Below are 14,950 nucleotides of genomic sequence, written 5' to 3'. Positions count from 1 at the left end.
CAGTGCTGGCTTTGGTCCATTTATTTATCCAGGAAGTCACAAATAAGTATTTAGTCAACCACCAATTGTGCAAGTTCTCCTACTTGAAAAGATTAAAGAGGCCTGTAATTGTCAACATGGGTAAACCTTAACCATGAGAGACAGAGTGTGGGGGAAAAAAAAAACAGAAAATCACATTGTTTGATTTTTAAAGAATTTATTTCGAAATGAGAGTGGAAAATAAGTATTTGGTCACCTACAAACAAGCAAGATTTCTGGCTGTCAAAGAGGTCTAACTTCTTCTAACGAGGTCTAACAAGGCTCCACTCGTTACCTGTATTAAAGGGCAACTGAAGAGCTTTTCGGATTTCGCTCTTGAGTTTTTTACTCAGTTGAATTGTATTAAATGCATCATTCGCTGTCTCAAAAAGTCACATTAAAAAAAAAAAAAAATAACTGACCGCGTAGTTTTTGAGTTATGGCCATAGCAACACCATAGCAATGAGGGATGCGCCGTCCTGCCGACTGCTACCTCATGACGTAACTTCCAGGAAGCCTCGCCACCACTCTGAACACGGAAATATAGCACTACGCTATCCTCGCCATATATTGCAAACATTTTCTGGGTTTTACTCGCGGGATTCGTCATGCCATCTCGATGTGTAGCGATGAATTGCTCACAGGAAGACTCGAGACTCTAGGAGTGGTCCAAAAACACTTCTCCTGCAAAGGTTTGGACCGTTTTTGTGAGTATGCATACAGGTCCCCAATCGGCTCATTGTTTTACTCATTTCAGCGACGACAGCTTTGAAAACCTACAACAATGCAACCTTGGTTTTACAAAGACGTAAGTAGAACATTACTAGGTTTTTTTGATAAACGAGGGGGACTCCTACTGCCTGTTTGTTGAAGTGCGACATTTTTTTGTTGTTGCTGTTGGCCTGTCATAAGTAGATAGGTTGGCGGCCATGTCGTCTACACATGTGATTTTATTACTATATCAATAGGTATTATGTAAACTCAAATGTTCCCAGCACCAAATAGGTCCTTGGCTCGTTGTTTTTTGGCCTGTCACAGGGTAAATATAAAGCCTATATATAAAGCAATCCTCTGCCAGGCCCTAATGCATCAAATACATCTCAATAAAACAATAACTATTAGACTTCAACATCAAGGTCTGCCTATTTGAAGAGGGAACAATAGCATCAAATAGATGCTGCTTTGACTAGGGCATTATTATTTGATCACCAATAAATTATTATTAAATTAAAATTAAAAAATCCAATATTTTCATGCTGCTGTGATTTTTTTTTTCTCCAGGAAGCCAAACATAAAAAATTAAGCGGCAGAAACCCTCAACATGATGAAAAAAGCGTTGCAAGTCAGTCACCACCCAGTTTCCCAAAATCAAGAGAGAGTGGGTCGAATCATATGATGACCCAAGTGATGCGGTGTCCAGCGATGACGACTGAAGAGATCCTATGAGGCCCGCCAGATGCTGAATTTCTTCTGTCTGCGACATCAGATGACTTAGGAGAAATAAATGTAGCAAATTTTGATGACATGAAATCATAAACTAGTCATATATACAGTAGACATTTTTTAAAAGACAAATCTAGTTACCTTCATATTTTAATGATAATGCATTATCTTTGTATAGAGAACACTTAATGCTACAGAAAAGAATAAGTACATATTTCCCACTGCCATTATCATTTTTCAATGTTGCGCTAGTCCGTTGCTATCCTAACTTTGTGTTGTTTACTAAAATTATGCTCTTTGATGTGTGCCATTGTGTGCTTGGTATAACTTAACTTATATGTTGTGTCACAATCTGACAACGAATGCTAATGCTGATTCAACATAAATCTGGTATCATTTATTATTGTGGCCTATTGAATATTTTTTCAGAATGTAAAATAATTACAATATATTATATACCAATAGAATACATTAAACAGTCAACAAAATGTGTCAATGTTGTTAACAATTTATGGTTTTATTTTTTCAATGTAATTCATGCCCCTGTCAGTGCTTCAGCCTCCTCAAGTTTGGCTCTCACGTCTGGGATCTCCTGACGACACAGGCATAATGTTGGAAGGGTAATTACTTGACGGTTTACAGCAACACCTGGAAAATAAAATCGTTTTGTCATTTATTTTGAAAAATCAATAACATATCATTCATTTAGCCACATTTGGGCTAGCTTTACCATATTTAGATCGATAGGAGCTGTCCCATTACCTAATATCCAGTTTTAGCTATGTGGAGAGCGTGGAAAAATATACAACCATGTAATCGCATTCTCTCTAATAAAAAATCACGATGCTGGACTTACCACTCACTCTCCCGTTCGTGAAGTGTCGAGCTGTCATCTGCTGTGTCAAGTAAATCTCCATCATCTGACGCCTCAGGTTCAAACATGTAGGGATTAATTGTAGTTCATCTTTCCTGGGAGCCTTTGCCATCGGTAGCGTCACGAAAGAGCGATCCTGAATGGTTGCCTTTGGTGGAAATATCACTGACATTGTTGTTGCTGCTATGCTAGCTGTGGGTAGTCTTCTGTTGCCTACGTCACACTTCCGGGTTTGCGAAGGGACCATTAACGGAGTGCAAAAAAACTAAAAAAACGCAAATTATCCTTGCAATTACGTGTTGATAATGTCATGGTTGTTTTGACGAACTCGTCCAAAGTTTATATTCGTAAAATTACACCAAAATATGGAAAGGTCTTCAGTTGCCCTTTAATGTCAGCTATTTTAACTCATTATCGGTATAAAAGACACCTGTCCACAATCTCTGTCAGTCCCACTCCAAACTCCACTATGGCCAAGACCAAAGAGCTGTCGAAGGACACCAGAGACACAATTGTAGACCTGTACCAGGCAGGGAAAACTGAATCTGCAGTAGGTAAAACGCTTGGTGTAAAGAAATCAACTGTGGGAGCAATTATTAGAAAACGGACGACATACAAGACCACTGATAATCTCCCTCGATCTGGGGCTCCATGCAAGATCTCACCCCGTGGCGTCAAAATGATAACAAGAACGGTGAGCAAAAATCCCAGAACCACACAGGGGGACCTAGTGAATGACCTACAGAGAGCTGGGACACCAGTAACAAAGACTACTATCAGTAACACAATGCGCCACCAGGGACTCAAATCCTGCACTGCCAGACGTGTCCCCCTGCTGAAGCCAGTACACGTCCAGGCCCGTCTGCGGTTCGCTAGAGGGCATTTGGATGATCCAGAAGAGGACTGGGAGAATGTGTTATGGTCAGATGAAACCAAAATAGAACTTTTTGGTTGAAACACAGGTTCTCGTGTTTGGAGGAGAAAGAATACTGAATTGCATCCGAAGAACACCATACCCACTGTGAAGCATGGGGATGGAAACCTCATGCTTTGGGGCTGTTTTTTCTGCAAAGGGACCAGGACAACTGATCTGTGTAAAGGAAAGAATGAATGGGGCCATGTATCGAGATTTTGAGTGAAAATCTTCTTCCATCAGCAAGGGCATTGAAGATAAGACTTGGCTGGGTCTTTCAGCATGACAATGATCCCAAACACACAGCCGGGGCAACAAAGGAGTGGCTTCGTAAGAAGCATTTCAAGGTCCCGGCCTAGCCAGTCTCCAGATCTCAACCCCATAGAAAATCTGTGGAGGGAGTTGAAAGTCCGTGTTGCCCAATGACAGCCCCAAAACATCACTGCTCTAGAGGAGATCTGCATGGAGGAATGGGCCAAAATACCAGCAACAGTGTGTGAAAAGCTTGTGAAGAGTTAGAGAAAACATTTGGCCTCCGTTATTGCCAACGAAGGGTACATAACAGAGTATTGAGATGAACTCTTGGTATTGACCAAATACTTATTTTCCACCATGATATGCAAAAAAATCTTTAAAAATCAAACAACGTGATTTTCCTTTTTTTTTTTTCCAACATTCTGTCTCTCATGGTTGAGGTTTACCCATGTTGACAATTACAAGCCTCGCTAATATTTTCAAGTGGGAAAACTTGCACAATTAGTGGTTGACTAAATACTTATTTGCTCCACTGTATAATTGAAAAGACATTCGTGTCCTCATGCCCTGTCCTCTCATGTAACCAGGTCTTACACCTCACGATTTCTTTTTGCGTGTAAAAGCTATTATTTCTTGGGAGTGGCCATTATACATGGTGGCAGACATTTTTAAATGCCAGAACTGTTTAGACAGTCAAATGAAAGTATCCCAGTTTTGCTGCCCTTCCTTATCACTTCAAAAATGACAGTTTTTCCACATGATTCTTCACTTTAGTAATTATGTACATGGATTTTGCTTAAAATGATGAATCCAATGTCAGTATGCCACAGTATTTGGCCTTTGGATGTACCCACAGGGCATTGAGGGATGTATGCTTAAATTGCTGTGTGAGGTAAAGAGACCCAAGAAGTCTTTGTCTTCGTCTGTGTCTCAGATGGAGGAAAATGAAGACAGATTGAACTGGTAATGTTACAATAAAGAGTGTGTGCCAATTGTTTTTTGGCTTCTTTATACCTGTGTTCGAGTCTATCAGACTTTATGTGCTTCCTGTTGCGCGTAAAACGTCACAATCATCACACAATGGTGGTGTCTTTTTTTTTGTGTTGAAGCATTATTTTCTCCATTGTCAGATTACTAGGAAATACGCAATTTGCATCCTTGAATACTTTGAGCAAACAGCTTTCACATGGTTATTCATACTAGGTGTTCTGTCCCTTTAAGAGGGATTTCTCTTTCTTTCCCAACTGACTTAAGCGTAATTTGTGCTTCTGCGTTTCGGTGACGGAGTAGTGACGGCTTGAACCCTACATCGTCAACAAGCATTTGAAGTTCTGTGTCAAGGGAACACGTTGCTCTGTAATTCACCGCCAAGCCACTATGGGGGTGTTGCGTTGTGTTTGTGCGGTTTAGGGGGACTCTTGTCAAATTTTCTTCCGTTTAGACAACAATGGCAACGGAGATGGAACGCTTGAATGTGGATGTTTAGCTCATCAACATGCAACAACAAATGTTGATCACACAAATGTTGAGGTGCAGGCGACATAGAAGACTGTTGCGGAGGTGGTCTGTCTGACTGTTGATGCCGCACAGAGACTGGCAGTCGTATTACGAATTCTAGCATCGAATGTAAGCCCACAAGCTGTGGCAGCTAGCTACAAACTGACTTCGAGCAATGTGTCCAGCGTTTTGTCAGATTTCTTTGCCGTGTCCTCCAACCAGCCAGTGGGAAGCTATAGCAGATTTCTGGGGGCTATGGAACTTCCCATATTGCGTTGGAAACCTTGATGGTAAACATGTTATCATAAAAGCACCGAGGCACTCTATTATGTATCAAGTGTTTAAACTGTCTGTTGTGGAAAATTACACATCAAAACAACTCTTTTGACACCAAACCTGTGCTTTATTCTTCATATACTTGAAGTGTAAAATGTAAATAAGTCACAGACTCAAATCAAACATATGAACAAAATAAATGATGAAGAGCACCAACCAAAAATACAACGTGATGAAAAGCTGGCAGTTTTTGGCAGTAGTTTGCTTCCGAACACACACATACCTGTCTCGGAGGTTCTCCCATTTTTTCATGCATTCGCTGACCTCTAGCCCCGTATTTTCAGCAATCTCCTTTCACGAATTGCTTGCCATTTGGCAATCTTTATAATGGCTTGACGAAACATTGTACAGATGGTCGTACTTGCTCTTCCTCTCGTCGGCTTGGTCCATTTTTGAGTGTAGCGCAAGAATGTTGGTAAATGGCGTTGATTTCCCGCTGAATGAAAAACAACAATCTGAGCAGACCAATCACAGTCTATTTGTGTCACGTCACCACGACGTGACGTGTAGTCAGGATTTTGTGGAGGTGCACGTCAGGCTACAGCAGAGGGTCATAAATCAGGTCCGCCTTGACGGCGTACGGCTGCCGCAGAAGCATAAACTAGCCATTAGAAAATGACTGCGTTGACGATTGTAAAACCATGACCTGTTCAATATTCTGATCGTAATCCATACATGTATGTTCAACTCTAAGGTGGTTCATTATAAATTAGCTAACACTGCCTTGGATAATCTTATGAATGGAAATTTAAAAGATTCATGAAAACAAAGTGCATGATCGGAAAACTGGATTTCATCTGTTTTATTTGATGTAATGCCTTTAGTGTGATGCATTGTTTTCTTTTTTTCCCCTCAATTTTACTGTGTAGTACTTTCCTGCCTTTTATTTATCATGTACTTTATTTTGCTTGTAAAGCTCTTTGAAGATATCTCAGGATTTTGTAAAGGGCTTTATAAATAAATTTGATTTGAATATCTGAGTGGTATTAACTCAATTGCTCAGTATCAAGGATGGATGTACATTCATTGTCATTTTTCCAGCCCTAATCATGCCGACCAATTAGAACCTTTTATTTTCCCCACATCAACCGTGGGATTCCGAGGCTCATTTATCGCAGTTGGCTGAATGTCACCTGGGTGGGGGTGGGCGGCCTCCGTGACTGCGGGGATTCCCGTTAACCAGGCGGAATGACAATTACCATCCAGACGACTTTTGGTAAGCACAGAGGAGAGAGAACGGTAGAGAAAGATGAGTCACCATCATGAGAGGGAGTTCAGGTTAGCTGTCCATGATGATTAAATACTGAGAGATAAGCTCCCAATCTGCAGGGGAGAAGATTGTGTGAGTAAGGCATTTTGGAGGTGTTAGACAATGACACCGAGTCTGTGCTCCAATTATATTCTTTTACTTCTCATTATTAAATTTCACCCATGCATGAGCTTTTATGCCTCTATTAAATATATTATTAGCTAGAATTGTGTTGTGTTTTTGGTGTAGTCGAGTGTTTATTTTACATGCTAATAGGCGATGATCACTAGAAAATATGTGGATGACCAAGCAGAAGTGTTGTTACCAGTTTTATTTTGGTAGGTATCTACTTCCTGTCAGATGGAGCCTATGCCAAACGAATGGGTGTTTTAGACCGGGTTTGGGGAATTTGTGAAGCAAACTTACCTCCTCTTTGGAGGCATAGTAAAAGAGTGCTGGCTGGTCTACCAAATTCCGAAGTACATGAAACAAGACCCGCTTTTGCACGTAAAATACTGCAACATTAACGTGTAATGTGATCGCAGAGCTGCTAGCCATAACTTGACTCGGACATTTTCAGACATGCAGCGTTTCAGGCTGGCTGAGACCCAGGCATGACCAATACTTGTTTACTTTCCCCCACCCCACATTCTGTTATGATCGTGGGCTGAGAACCCCAAAACAGGTATGTGCGATAGCGAGGGTAGGAATTAAACCAGTTTGTCCCAGAGGCGTTGAGTCTGTGGTGTGGAGAGCCTGGTCTCAAAAGGCACAGACAAGGGCGCGGGAAGTGGGGTGCTGCAGAACCCCCAGTGTTGAGGAGAGAAAAAGAAGTGTTTTGGTACATTCTTTTTTGTTGTTGTTGTTAACTCATTCACTCCCAGCCTTTTTAACCGGTGCAACCCCCTTCGCTCCCGGCCGTTTTACTGGATTTTGACTGATTTTGCAAGGCCCACAGAAAATTCTGTTCTATTGCTTTATGAACATGGAACCCACCAAAAGAAAGATTAGGCTCTTTTTTCGGCACGAAAAAAGTAAGTTTATTATCTTTTTTCTGCATTAGAAAATAGCTTAGTTTGAGCAATTTTCCAATTTCTGATGAAAAAACAAAGAAATTGAGCTTTTTGTGAAAGCATACATTTCAAACATAACTTTGACTTTAACACAGCTTTTTTTTGCTTTAGTTACATCCCAAACATCTGAATACTGTTTTCCTTTCACAAAATAACATACAAGACAAATAGAGCTTTTGATAGCAAAGTAACTATTTATTTACACAAAACTAACTGAGAGACAACGCCGCGACAGCCGGGTAAACTTTTCCCTCATCGCCGCCTGTCTCATAAAGATGGATTTTTTTGAGTCTCTGCGGGGTCTGCTCGGCAAGCAGCACGGACTCAACTGCATCATCCGCTGCGCTCGTGGTCCATGGCGTTCTGCTCGTTCGTCCAGCACCTAGCATTCCCGGCCTCCTCTAGGTTGTTCTCCATTCGGTCGTCTTTCGCTGGAGCAGCCCGGCCATTCTTTACCGTTGAATCGGGTTGCGAGTCTTACCAAATGCGCTACTGCCATCCAGTGGCCAGTTTTATTGCTTTAAATGGATTTTCAGCTTTGTGCTTTGGAGCTAAATTGAATCAGAACCCAGAGATGTCTCTTGTTAAAAAAAAAAAAAAAAAAAAAAACGTAAAAGACGCATTAATAGGTCTTTGGGACACTGAAACAATTAAAAATTTGGGAGCAAATGAATTAAAAATAAGTAAAAATGAAACATATTGAAACTATAGCATATTTAACTTCGGGGATTAAATATGTAGTATGTTGAAAAAGTTTGTTGTTGTTGTTGTTGTTAATAACATCATCACCTGACACCTTGCTTGCTACCGGGTATCATTGAAAAAGCTGACAGAGGAGGCATTAGCCCCTTTCACATACTCCGAAACACCGGGAATATTGCAGGACTCAACCGTGCAGCAGTTGTGTGTATAAACAATTTCCCGTGTCGACTGACACGGAGATTCAGCAGACATTTCACCGGTCGCGTCCTAGTATCATGTCCGGGATTTTCCCGGGGAGCGGTGTGCGTGAAAGCAGGCGTTAAATTCCCGGGTCACAGCACGATGGCTGATGACTTTAATATCATGGCGGGCCGATCGTCACTTCCCTCCTTTTTCTGTCTCTCTCTCCCTCTTTTCTTTTGTTCCCCCATAACCCTTTTCCTGTTCGCTGCTTTCTCCTAATGAACGAGGTACGCTGAACGATCACAATGGATGTATGTCATACACCCATGTGATACATTAAAACTGTTTAGATCCATCGGACACTCAAATCTCCGACCTCCGTGTCGAGCAGCTGAACAGGACTGGTTAAAAAAAAATTAAAAATAAAAAATAACTGGTGTTTTTTGCTACCATTTATGTACAAACTCTAGCATTGCTCCAACTTGAGGAACACATGTGAAGGGGATTATGACAGAGTTTATGGACAATTATTTTTCGCGCATTTTCATGAATGTACTTTAAAGCGAATGAACATGGTTGGCTGTGGATGCTTTTCTTTTTTTTTTCTTTTTTTTTGTCTAAAAAACGTGGTGTAGACGTAATTATTATTTCACGTCTTATGAGGGCAAGATCCACGCTGCTAGGTGTAGACATGGCATAAGTCTAAGGCAGGGGTGCCCAAGTCCGGTCCTCAAGAGCCCCTATCCAGCTTGTTTTCCATGTCTCCCTCCTTGAACACACATGAATCAAATGATCAGCTCATCAGCAAGCTCTGCAGGAGCCTGATAATGATCCTGTTTATTTGAGTCAGGTGTGTTGGAGGAGGGAGAAATGGAAAACAAGCTGGATAGGGGCTCTCTAGGACTGGACTTGAGCAACCCTGGTCTACAATAATAGGACCCACAGTGTGCAGAACGACTGCAGCTGATGTGATTGAATTGTGATGAAACTGCTTTTTGGGAAATATCTACCCGTTACTTTGCCATATGCACTTAAGTAAACTATACTAAACCTGCGTACACCTTCGAGAATTCCTTATTCAAAATCTCACAAGGCAAGTTTTGAGAAAAATAGAGCTGCCATGTGACACAGTTTGGGCATAGTATAAAAAACTAATAAATACAAATGAGACAACAGTCCAGGTAGATAAAGTAATCACAAAGACATGTAATTAGAGAGTGGATCCCGCAACAAGACACCAACCTACTTCCAAGGTTAACATAAATTACACGCACCTCAAAGTAGGTTGTTTTTTTTGGGGTGTTTTTTTGCTTCTGGTGGCAGATACCCTACTAAACATGAAGTGTGAGCACACTACGCTCCCAGCTCTTGATAAGGATCTGCCTGTACGGCACTTTATTTTATCGCAAGCCTGCTTACTGCCTGCCTCCAGACGCTTTCATGCTCCGTTTATCCATCACGGTTTGCCTTTGTAATTGTATGCACTCATGCTTCTTATGTTGAATTGACATGCCGGCGCGAGTCCTCGAAGGGGATAAATGTCTGCTGGCTGACCTTGTTTGAGATTTTTCTTTGCAGCTGGACTGTCACGGGATAGGAGGAAAAGAACTAGGCAAAATAAATAGAGGCAAAGATGGTCGTGTGCTTGTTAGACTAAGGCCTCAGCATTTGCACAACCCCTATTGTAAAGCCTGAGTTATGCTACTGCGTTGCAGTGACGGCAAAGCGACTACGGCGTCAATGAGCATTCGATAGTTCTGCGGCGTTTCTCTATAATTCGCCGCCAAGCCACTAGAGCGGTGTGGTGTTGTGTTTGTAGGATTCTGGGGGACTATTGACGAGTTCTAGTTTTCTTCCGGTTACATTGCTATGCTAAAATGCTAACGGAGCTAAAACATTTGAATGTGGATCTTTAGCTCATCAACATTGAGCTACAAATGTTGATCTTACAAATGTTGAGGCACAGGCGACTGAGAGGACCGTTTTGGAGGCGGTCTGTTGATGCCTCGGGTGGAAGCCAGCAAGCTGTGGCGGCTAGCTTCAAACTGGCGTCTAGCACTGTGTGCTGCGTTTTGTCCAAGGTCTGCAAAGAATTGTGGACAGCCCTCCAGCCCGATTTTTTTTTTGCCTACAACCAACCAGTGGGAAGCAGATTTCTAGTGGCGGTGGAACTTCCCAAACTGCGTTGTAAGCCTTGATGGTAAACACGTTATCATAAAAGCACCAAGGCACTCTCAATCAGTGATGATGTATCAAGTGTGTGAACTGTCTAGTTCAGGGGTGTCCAAACTTTTTGCAAAGGGGGCCGTATTTGGTGTGGTAAAATTGAGGGGGGCCGACCTTGGCTGACGTCCTTTCCGTATTATATTATTATTATATTACTTATATATTTAAGCAAATTTTAGCAAACCATTCTGTGTGTCACATTTGCTTTATTATTTTTTTAAATTAATAATTTCAACATTCTCACAACTAGCCTTTGTGCCGTTCTATTTCGATAATCGGGCTCTTGTGAAATACGGCTGCTGTTAAATTAAACTAGCTTCAAGTTGCTTCAATTTCTCGCTGCGTATCTTCCCTGTAATCTTGTCGTACATGTCAGCTTGTCTTGTTTGGTAATATCGCCTCACATTGAACTCTTTAAAAACAGCGAGTGTCTCTGAGACACAGTTGTTACATATTTTAGTGAAGTAGTAGTCAAATTTCCACCTATCCTTGAAGCGTCGGCCGTCGCAGTCAACGTTTTTGTTGTTGATTGTTGCCATTTTAGAAAATTGGAAGTCAAGGGTCACACAGGGTAATGTTGCTTAGAGTGCTGCCTGCCTTTTAGTGGGTACATTTAGTGTCTAAGCTACTTCATATGCTGGTAACAGTTCTGCTGACCAATTTATTAAGTACGGGCCAGACGTTATTGATTTTATCACAGAAGCTGGGGGCCGGATGAAATTTGACCAAGGGCTGCATTTGGCCCCCGGGCCGGACTTTGGACATGTCTGGTCTAGTTGAAAATTAAACATCAAAACAATTCATTTGACACCAAACCTGTGCTTTATTCTTCACATGCTTGAAGTGTGACACATAAATAGGTCACAGACTCACAGCAAACATACGTACACAATAAATGATGAAGTGCACCAACCAAAAATACGACATTAAGTGATAAAAAGCTGGCAGTTTTTGGCCAACTGGGTCACCGCTTTGTGTGGCCATTCGATTCCGAACACACACATACTTGTCTCGGTGGTTCTTCCATTTTTTTATGCATTCGCTGACCTCTAGCCCCTTATCTCTGTCCACAAATTGCTTGCCATTTGGCAATCTTCATCGTGTCTTGACGAGACATTGTAGAAGTTGTCGTACTTGCTCTTCGTTGACGCTCTCGTCGGCTTGGTACATTTTTGCGTGCAGAAAAATCATTTTTGACAATGGCGGTGATTTTGCGCTGAACCGGAAAGAACAGCCTGAGCGGACCAATCACACTCCATTTCGACCACGTGGTACGCGTTGATGCGATGTGAAGTCAGAAAATTGTGAAGGAACAAGAGAGGCTACGGCGGAGGGTCGTAAATCGGGTCTTCCTTGACGGCGCAGGTTTGCCGCGGAAGCATAACTCTCCCTTTAATGGGCTTATAGGCTAAATAACTTTTGTAGTAAAAAATATATAAATATATACTCAAACATTTTTCATCCATGTTCATCCTGGCGAAAAATGTACATTTGTTTGGGCTTGAGGCATAACGACAAAAACTCATTATTGTATTGTTTTTATGGCACTTGCATTTTTCTCCACTGTGTGCTCTGTTCTAGCAAATAATGTAGATGTCCCTGCTGTCACGTCTTACATTTGTTGTCATGACAGGGTGGACTCACCATTAACCAAGCAGCATATGTGGTGCGGTACAGTTCAAGTATGCTCACTTGAAGGAGACAGATCTGGCTGGCTAATTTTTGCAAGAACTAAGGTCTGTACATTGTTCTTTGTATTTTTTATATACTTAATTATATGATATGACCAAACAATGTCATTAAAACCAACTTTATTGATTTTTTTCTGCCCCGTCCTGGAAAGAGCCATAATTAGCCCCTAGTGGTATTCATGCAATTGCTCTTTTACTTTGGCATTTGGGTGAAGACTATTGTTCTTGGTTCCTACTGTACTGTATGAAAAAGTATCTGAACCTTTTGGAATTCCTCACTTTTCTGCCTAAAATCTTTGTCAAAATCACACAGTTGTGAAAACAGTGTCTGCTTTAAATAAAACAACCCAAACATTTATAGGTTTTCATATTTCAATGAGGATAGCATGCAAACAATGACAGAAGGGGGGAAAATAAGTAAGTGAACCCTCTGCCTAAGGAGACTTGAAGAGCAATTGAAACCAATTTTACCAAACAATTTAAATCAGGTGTGTGCTCAATCACTGATAAGTGGTTTAAAGCTGCCCTGCCCACTATAAAACAAACAAAAGAACTGTCTCTGCGATCAAGGATTGTTGAGTTGTATAAAGCTGGGAAAGGATACAAATCCATCTCTAAAAGTCTGGATGTTCATCACACGATGGTCAGAGAAGTTGTCTACAAATGGAGAGTTTGGCACTGTTGCTTCTATCCCAAGGAGTGGCCGTCCACAAAAGATGATGCCAAGAGTTCAGTGCATAATAATCAGGAGGAGCAAAAATGGAACAGCTCACCAACATCAACACCTCATCCCCAGTGTGAAGCATGGCGGAGGGAGCATCATGATTTGGGGCTGTTTTGCTGCCTCGGGGCCTGGACAACCTACAATCATTGATTCATAGGTGTCAAACTCTGCCCCACAGGCTAAATTTGGCCCACAGTGTATTTATATTTGGCCCGCGAGGCAATTTCAAATTAATATTAGAGCTGGCCCACCGGTATTACACGGCGGCAGCGCTGTAATGCCACATTTACCACTTATACAACAAATCCCATGATGCTCTGCTGTCGTTTTGGCACGTTTAAACAACGCGACAGAGGGAGACACGCCCCCTCCTCTGTGTCAGTAGAGTCTATGTTAGCGGTCATGGATGTATTAAAAAGGTGGTGGTCGTGCACACTCCTTCGGCTAAAACCCCTGGTGGACTCTGTATCACCGTTCATCTCCCCTGGACCACACTGCGACCTCAAACTACAGCTGTCACTGTGTTACCCAACCAAGAAATGGTGAAAAGAAAGGCAGAAAATAGAACGTTTTTGGACAGGTGAGAGACGGCTCAATTGCTCTTCATGTTTGGTAGCATTTATGTGAGCAACTTTTCTCCTCAATGAAGATGACGAAAACGTCTCACAGGAGACGTCTGATTGACGAACACCTCTGTTCGATAATGAAGGTTTCCTCAGCTCAAACCCTGAGCCCTGACATTGATGAACTGGCATCCAATAAAAGATGCCAGTTGTCTGGCTTGGGCACATCAGAGTAGATCAGTGCGTCCCAAATGAGCAGTAAATACATTTTCTATGCACTTTTTCTAGCTACTCCAAGGCCTGAATGTTTGGTTGATTCATCATTGTTTTTTATTTTTAAATTTATTTGCCTGTGTACGAAGCTAATTTTGACATTTATCTCAGAAGGCTGCAAACAGAAAGGAGGCATTTAATTTTTATTTAAATTGTATTTAATATGCAATTGATATGTGTTTTTATTATTATTAGTAGTAGTAGTAGTAGTATTATTAGCAACTCAATTTTGCACGCCTGTACTTTTAAGTGATCTGCAGCTACAGGAAGCGTCTGGTTGTTGCTGCCAAAAGAGGGGGCGACAATATATTAAATGTGATGATTCACTTACTCATTTTTCCCCCTTCTGTCATTGTTTGCATACTATCCTCATTAAAATATGAAAACCTATAAATGTTTGGGTGGTTTTAGTTAACACTAGAAGAACCAGGGGTTTTGGTGCTCCCTAATCTTACCAAGGGTGTCCCATTTTGGGATCACCCCCAAGCCTATCGTAGCCTTTGTTTTGTAAATGGGGCCATTACTGATGCACCGCCGGCCCAATCCCATTTCTATTTTCTACCCCTACCCCTTGGCCCGTCAAACGGAGCAATAAGGGGTAGGGCTTGAAGCGTCAGCCCTACGAATTGGAACACCCCTTCACACTCACGTACGTCATAAGTCCGTTCGGCCAGTTGTTACGTAACCGAAAGCGACGATAAAAAGTGCACTAAGTGCTCTTGTGTGTTTGGCAAAACTGAAAAACAAAACAAACATTACAAATGAATAAACACAATGAACAATAAACTAACATTACAATAAGTGTTGTCCTTTTTTTATTTATTACATCCCTAATTACCAGGGGTGAAAGTGGGCCAGAACGGTCAGGAACGCAGTTCCGGTATAAGATTCAGGGCCAGAAAGCAGTTCTGGTATAAGATTCAGGGCCGG

At 41.6% G+C, this 14,950-nt stretch overlaps 1 long non-coding RNA gene across 1 annotated transcript in view; it reads left to right on the top strand.

Moving 5' to 3' along the window:
- The window catches only part of LOC130905104 (uncharacterized), a 37,970-nt gene extending 25,256 nt beyond the window's left edge, over positions 1-12,714 (top strand). Inside the window, exon 5 of the long non-coding RNA XR_009061033.1 lies at positions 12,403-12,714. This is a non-coding gene — a long non-coding RNA (uncharacterized LOC130905104). The remainder of the gene's footprint in view (positions 1-12,402) is intronic.
- Positions 12,715-14,950: the final 2,236 nt, after the last annotated feature.

Source organism: Corythoichthys intestinalis, chromosome 17, assembly GCF_030265065.1.
Source record: "Corythoichthys intestinalis isolate RoL2023-P3 chromosome 17, ASM3026506v1, whole genome shotgun sequence".
NCBI classification, from domain to species: Eukaryota; Metazoa; Chordata; class Actinopteri; order Syngnathiformes; family Syngnathidae; genus Corythoichthys; species Corythoichthys intestinalis.
This window is presented reverse-complemented; position numbering and strand designations above follow the sequence as displayed.